The 7,534-nt window shown below is 45.4% G+C and overlaps 1 pseudogene; it reads left to right on the top strand.

The window, feature by feature from the left end:
* The first annotated feature begins 588 nt into the window (after positions 1 to 588).
* Positions 589 to 706, top strand: LOC135052012 (5S ribosomal RNA; annotated as a pseudogene).
* The last annotated feature ends 6,828 nt before the right edge of the window (positions 707 to 7,534 follow it).

Below are 7,534 nucleotides of genomic sequence, written 5' to 3'. Positions count from 1 at the left end.
TCACCTTCTGCTCTTCTTCTTCATTTTTCACTTTTTTGATAAATATTAGCTACTCACAGCAAAAGACAGAAGAGATCATTTCTATTTTTCTATTTTTCTATTTTTCTATTTTCTATTTTTTATCATTTACAAATAAGTTTGATACTGATTTGCCATAATTTACCACTCCCAAATCTGGGAGAAAAGATATCATGCTTATAATGAGTTTATAGCTCTATTTGTTACAAGACAGCAGCAGATTTAATTTTTCTTGCATAGACTCCCACAATCGTAATTTCAGTGATTGGAGCTCACAAGCACTTTTTAGATACTCTTACCTATTCAGAGGAGTGTCTGCCAATTTTCTGTTTTATCTGGCCCACGGCCATGTTATCCTGAACATACCAGATCACATTCGATTCAGGAAGCTAAGCAGATAAAGACCTGGCCAGTACTTGGATGGGAGACCTCCAGGGAATACCAAGTGCTGTGTGACATTCTTTTTTGAGGAGAATCCTCATATCATATTTTTCTAAATATCATTTACATCTGTTTTATCAGACCCACAGATCACCATTTAACACCAACAGTATTTCCTGACAATTACTGGCCCACGGCCATACTATCCTGAATGCGCCCGATCACGTCCGATCTTGGAAGCTAAGCAGGTATGGCCTGGTTAGTACGTGGATGGGAGACCTCCAGGGAATACTAGGTGCTGTGGGCCGTTTTTCACTCAGGAAAATTCCTGTACCATTTTCTTTAGAGCTGACTCTATACTTCGATCCCTTCTGTGACGTACATACATTATGATTCACACATATGTACAATTACAGCAAGAATATTTTCACCTGCTATATCTAGAACCATATTTGTTACAATGGCAATCTAGATTCTCACACTTATAATCATTAATTTTTTGTTCACCCTTCAGTGAATTCTTAATTTATCAATAAAAGTTAATTTTTAATTAAACCAACAAGAGGTAGGATTCCAAACGATCCTCCTCTTCATCATTTAAATTTCAATAATTTACCAAGAGTGCTTCCACACAAGGGTATTTTGTCTTTCTCTTGTTTTCCTCCTGTAGTCAAACTACAAAATCTGTGGGAGCACCACCAAAACTCAGTACTATTTATGATCTACAAATAATAATAGTCTATACATTTGGTATCTAATAGATTTACTTTTGTGTTATTCATAATCAATATCATTGAAGCTGGTGCAAATCCACAACCCCCCTTCCTCTACCATCTAGGAGTGTCACTGCAGTGTCAGACAGGATGGCAGATTTAAAAAACAGTCCCCAAACAGCACATGATGCAAAGAAAAAAAGAGGTGCACCAAGGTCGCTGGATGGCTAAGCTAAGCATCACAAGTGGCCGACACAAACACCTGGCCCATCTAGGAGTGGCACTGCAGTGTCAGGCAGGATGGCACTTCAAAAAAATAGTACCCAAACAGCACATGATGCAAAGAAAAATGAAAGAAAAAAGAGGTGCAAGATGGAATTGTCCTTGGGCCCTCCCACCCATCCTTATGTTGTATAAACAGGACATGCACACTTTAACGAACCCATCATTTCAGCGACCGGGTCTGCCACACGACTGTGATTGAAATGACTGGTTGGTTTGGGCCCCCATCAAAAAAGAAGCAATCAATCTTTCCTTGCACAAACTGGCTCTACAGAGGCAAGATGTCCACCTCCTCCTCATCGTCCGATTCCTCACCCCTTTCACTGTGTACATCCCCCTCCTCACAGATTATTAATTCGTCCCCACTGGAATCCACCATCTTAGGTCCCTGTGTACTTTCTGGAGGCAATTGCTGCTGGTGAATGTCTCCACGGAGGAATTGATTATAATTAATTTTGATGAACATCATCTTCTCCATATTTTCTGGAAGTAACCTCGTACGCCGATTGCTGACAAGGTGAGAGGCTGCACTAAACACTCTTTTGGAGTACACACTGGAGGGGGGGCAACTTATTTAAAATAAAGCCAGTTTCTGCAAGGGCCTCCAAATTGCCTTTTTTCCTGCCAGTATACGTACGGACTGTCTGACGTGCCTACTTGGATGCGATCACTCATATAATCCTCCACCATTCTTTCAATGGTGACAGAATCATATGCAGTGACAGTAGACGACATGTCAGTAATCGTTGGCAGGTCCTTCAGTCCTGACCAGATGTCAGCACTGCTCTGCATCACTGCCAGTGGGTGGGCTCGGAATTCTTAGCCTTTTCCTCGCACCCCTAGTTGCGGGAGAATGTGAAGGAGGAGCTGTTGACGGGTCACGTTCCGCTTGACTTGACAATTTTCTCACCAGCAGGTCTTTGAACCTCTGCAGACTTGTGTCTGCCGGAAAGAGAGATACAACGTAGGTTTTAAATCTAGGATCGAGCACGGTGGCCAAAATGTAATGCTCTGATTTCAACAGAATGACCACCCGTGAATCCTGGTTAAGCGAATTAAGGGCTCCATCCACAAGTCCCACATGCCTAGCGGAATCGCTCTGTTTTAGCTCCTCCTTCAATGTCTCCAGCTTCTTCTGCAAAAGCCTGATGAGGGGAATGACCTGACTCAGGCTGGCAGTGTCTGAACTGACTTCACGTGTGGCAAGTTCAAAGGGTTGGAGAACCTTGCACAACATTGAAATCATTCTCCACTGCGCTTGAGTCAGGTGCATCCCTCCTTTACCTATATCGTAGGCAGATGTATAGGCTTGAATGGCCTTTTGCTGCTCCTCCATCCTCTGAAGCATAAAGAGGGTTGAATTCTACCTCGTTACCACCTCTTGCTTCAGATGATGGCAGGGCAGGTTAAGGACTGTTTGCTGGTGCTCCAGTCTTCGGCACGCGGTGGCTGAATGCCGAAAGTGGCCCGCAATTCTTTGGGCCACCAACAGCATCTCTTGCACGCCCCTGTCATTTTTTAAATAATTCTGCACCACCAAATTCAATGTATGTGCAAAACATGGGACGTGCTAGATTTTGCCCAGATGTAATGCACGCACAATATTGGTGGCGTTGTCCGATCTCACAAATCTCCAGGAGTGTCCAATTGGGGTAAGCCATTCTGCGATGATGTTCCTTAGTTTCCATAAGAGGTTGTCAGCTGTGTGCCTCTTATGGAAAGCGGTGATACAAAGCGTAGCTGCCTAGGAACGAGTTGGCGTTTGCGAGATGCTGCTACTGGTGCCGCCGCTGCTGTTCTTGCTGCGGGAGGCAATACATCTACCCAGTGGGCTGTCACAGTCATATAATCTTGAGTCTGCCCTGCTCCACTTGTCCACATGTCCGTGGTTAAGTGGACATTGGGTACAACTGCATTTTTTAGGACACTGGTGACTCTTTTTCTGACATCTGTGTACATTTTCGGTATCGCCTGCCTAGAGAAATGGAACCTAGATGGTATTTGGTACCGGGGACACAGTACCTCAATCAAGTCTCTAGTTGCCTGTGAATTAACGGTGGATACCGGAAACACGTTTCTCACCACCCAGGCTGCCAAGGCCTGAGTTATCTGCTTTGCAGCAGGATGACTGCTGTGATATTTCATCTTCCTTGCAAAGGACTGTTGGACAGTCAATTGCTTACTGGAAGTAGTACAAGTGGTCTTCCGACTTCCCCTCTGGGATGACGATCGACTCCCAGCAGCAACAACAGCAGCGCCAGCAGCAGTAGGCGTTACACTCAAGGATGCATCGGAGGAATCCCAGGCAGGAGAGGACTCGTCAGACTTGACAGTGACATGGCCTGCAGGACTATTGGCTTTCCTGTCTAAGGAGGAAATTGACACTGAGGGAGTTGGTGGTGTGGTTTGCAGGAGCTTGGTTACAAGAGGAAGGGATTTAGTGGTCAGTGGACTGCTTCCGCTTCATCCAAAGTTTTTGAACTTGTCACTGACTTCTGATGAATGCGGTCCAGGTGACGTATAAGGGAGGATGTTCCTAGGTGGTTAACGTTCTTACCCCTACTTATTACAGCTTGACAAAGCAACACACGGCTTGACACCAGTTGTCTGCATTTCTGTTGAAATAATTCCACACCGAAGAGGTGATTTTTTTTGTATTTTGACCAGGCATGTCAATAGCCATATTCGTCCCACGGACAACTGGTGTCTCCCCGTGTGCCTGACTTAAACAAACCACCTCACCATCAGAATCCTCATCGTCAACTTCCTCCTCAGTGCCAGCAACACCCATATCCTCATCCTGGTGTACTTCAACAGTGACATCTTTAATTTGACTATCAGGAACTGGACTGCGGGTGCTCCTTCCAGCACTTGCAGGGGGCGTGCAAATGGTGGAAGGCGCAACCTCTTCCCGTCCAGTGTTGGGAAGGTCAGGCATCGCAACCGACACAATTGGACTCTCCTTGGGGATTTGTGATTTAGAAGAATGCACAGTTCTTTGCTGTGCTTTTGCCATCTTAACTCTTTTAAGTTTTCTAGCAGGAGGATGAGTGCTTCCATCCTCAGGTGAAGCTGAACCACTAGCCTTGAACATAGGCCAGGGCCTCAGCCGTTCCTTGCCACTCCGTGTCGTAAATGGCACATTGGCAGGTTTACGCTTCTCCTCAGACGATTTTGATTTCGATTTTTGGGTCATTTTACTGAGCTTTATTTTTTAGGATTTTACATGCTCTCTACTATGACATTGTGCATCGGCCTTGGCAGACGACGTTGATGGCATTTCATCGTCTCGGCCATGACTAGTGGCAGCAGCTTCAGCACGAGGTGGAAGTGGATCTTGATCTTTACCTATTTTACCCTCCACATTTTTGTTCTCCATTTTTTAATGTGTGGAATTATATGCCAGTAATAGATCAACCTATAATACTGGTGGTCACTGGTCAGCAAAACTCTGCACTGTACTCCTCCTATATAATACTGCTGGTCCCCAGTCCCCACAATAAAGCAGTGTGAGCACAGATATATGCAGCACACTGAGCACAGATATGGAGCGTTTTTCAGGCAGACAACATATAATACTGGTGGTCACTGGTCAGCAAAACTCTGCACTGTACTCCTCCTATATAATACTGCTGGTCCCAAGTCCGCACAATAAAGCAGTGTGAGCACAGATATATGCAGCACACTGAGCACAGATATGGAGTGTTTTTCAGGCCAACAATGTATACTGGTGGTCACTGGTCAGCAAAACTCTGCACTGTACTCCTCCTATATAATACTGCTGGTCCCCAGTCCCCACAATAAAGCAGTGTGAGCACAGATATATGCAGCACACTGAGCACAGATATGGAGCGTTTTTCAGGCAGACAATATATACTGGTGGTCACTGGTCAGCAAAACTCTGCACTGTACTCCTCCTAAATAATACTGCTGGTCCCCAGTCCCCACAATAAAGCAGTGTGAGCACAGATATATGCAGCACACTGAGCATAGATATGGAGCGTTTTTCAGGCAGACAACGTATACTGGTGGTCACTGGTCAGCAAAACTCTGCACTGTACTCTTCCTATATAATACTGCTGGTACCCAGTCCCCACAATAAAGCAGTGTGAGCACAGATATATGCAGCACACTGAGCACAGATATGGAGCGTTTTTTAGGCAGACAACGTATACTGGTGGTCACTGGTCAGCAAAACTCTGCACTGTACTCCTCCTATATAATACTGCTGGTCCCCAGTCCCCACAATAAAGCAGTGTGAGCACAGATATATGCAGCACACTGAGCACAGATATGGAGCGTTTTTCAGGCAGACAACGTATACTGGTGGTCACTGGTCAGCAAAACTCTGCACTGTACTCTTCCTATATAATACTGCTGGTCCCAAGTCCGCACAATAAAGCAGTGTGAGCACAGATATATGCAGCACACTGAGCACAGATATGGAGCGTTTTTCAGGCCAACAATGTATACTGGTGGTCACTGGTCAGCAAAACTCTGCACTGTACTCCTCCTATATAATACTGCTGGTCCCCAGTCCCCACAATAAAGCAGTGTGAGCACAGATATATGCAGCACACTGAGCACAGATATGGAGCGTTTTTCAGGCAGACAATATATACTGGTGGTCACTGGTCAGCAAAACTCTGCACTGTACTCCTCCTAAATAATACTGCTGGTCCCCAGTCCCCACAATAAAGCAGTGTGAGCACAGATATATGCAGCACACTGAGCATAGATATGGAGCGTTTTTCAGGCAGACAACGTATACTGGTGGTCACTGGTCAGCAAAACTCTGCACTGTACTCTTCCTATATAATACTGCTGGTCCCCAGTCCCCACAATAAAGCAGTGTGAGCACAGATATATGCAGCACACTGAGCATAGATATGGAGCGTTTTTCAGGCAGACAACGTATACTGGTGGTCACTGGTCAGCAAAACTCTGCACTGTACTCTTCCTATATAATACTGCTGGTACCCAGTCCCCACAATAAAGCAGTGTGAGCACAGATATATGCAGCACACTGAGCACAGATATGGAGCGTTTTTCAGGCAGACAATATATACTGGTGGTCACTGGTCAGCAAAACTCTGCACTGTACTCCTCCTATATAATACTGCTGGTCCCCAGTCCCCACAATAAAGCAGTGTGAGCACAGATATATGCAGCACACTGAGCACAGATATGGAGCGTTTTTCAGGCAGACAACGTATACTGGTGGTCACTGGTCAGCAAAACTCTGCACTGTACTCTTCCTATATAATACTGCTGGTACCCAGTCCCCACAATAAAGCAGTGTGAGCACAGATATATGCAGCACACTGAGCACAGATATGGAGCGTTTTTCAGGCAGACAACGTATACTGGTGGTCACTGGTCAGCAAAACTCTGCACTGTACTCCTCCTATATAATACTGCTGGTCCCCAGTCCCCACAATAAACAGTGTGAGCACAGATATATGCAGCACACTGAGCACAGATATGGAGCGTTTTTCAGGCAGACAACGTATACTGGTGGTCACTGGTCAGCAAAACTCTGCACTGTACTCTTCCTATATAATACTGCTGGTACCCAGTCCCCACAATAAAGCAGTGTGAGCACAGATATATGCAGCACACTGAGCACAGATATGGAGCGTTTTTCAGGCAGACAACATATACTGGTGGTCACTGGTCAGCAAAACTCTGCACTGTACTCCTCCTATATAATACTGCTGGTCCCCAGTCCCCACAATAAAGCAGTGTGAGCACAGATATATGCAGCACACTGAGCACAGATATGGAGCGTTTTTCAGGCAGACAACGTATACTGGTGGTCACTGGTCAGCAAAACTCTGCACTATTCTCCTCCTATATAATACTGCTGGTCCCCAGTCCCCACAATAAAGCAGTGTGAGCACAGATATATGCAGCACACTGAGCATAGATATGGAGCGTTTTTCAGGCAGACAACGTATACTGGTGGTCACTGGTCAGCAAAACTCTGCACTGTACTCTTCCTATATAATACTGCTGGTACCCAGTCCCTACAATAAAGCAGTGTGAGCACAGATATATGCAGCACACTGAGCACAGATATGGAGCGTTTTTTAGGCAGACAATGTATACTGGTGGTCACTGGTCAGCAAAACTCTGCA

This window comes from Pseudophryne corroboree, chromosome 2 (genome assembly GCF_028390025.1).
Source record: "Pseudophryne corroboree isolate aPseCor3 chromosome 2, aPseCor3.hap2, whole genome shotgun sequence".
Taxonomy (NCBI): Eukaryota; Metazoa; Chordata; class Amphibia; order Anura; family Myobatrachidae; genus Pseudophryne; species Pseudophryne corroboree.
This window is presented reverse-complemented; position numbering and strand designations above follow the sequence as displayed.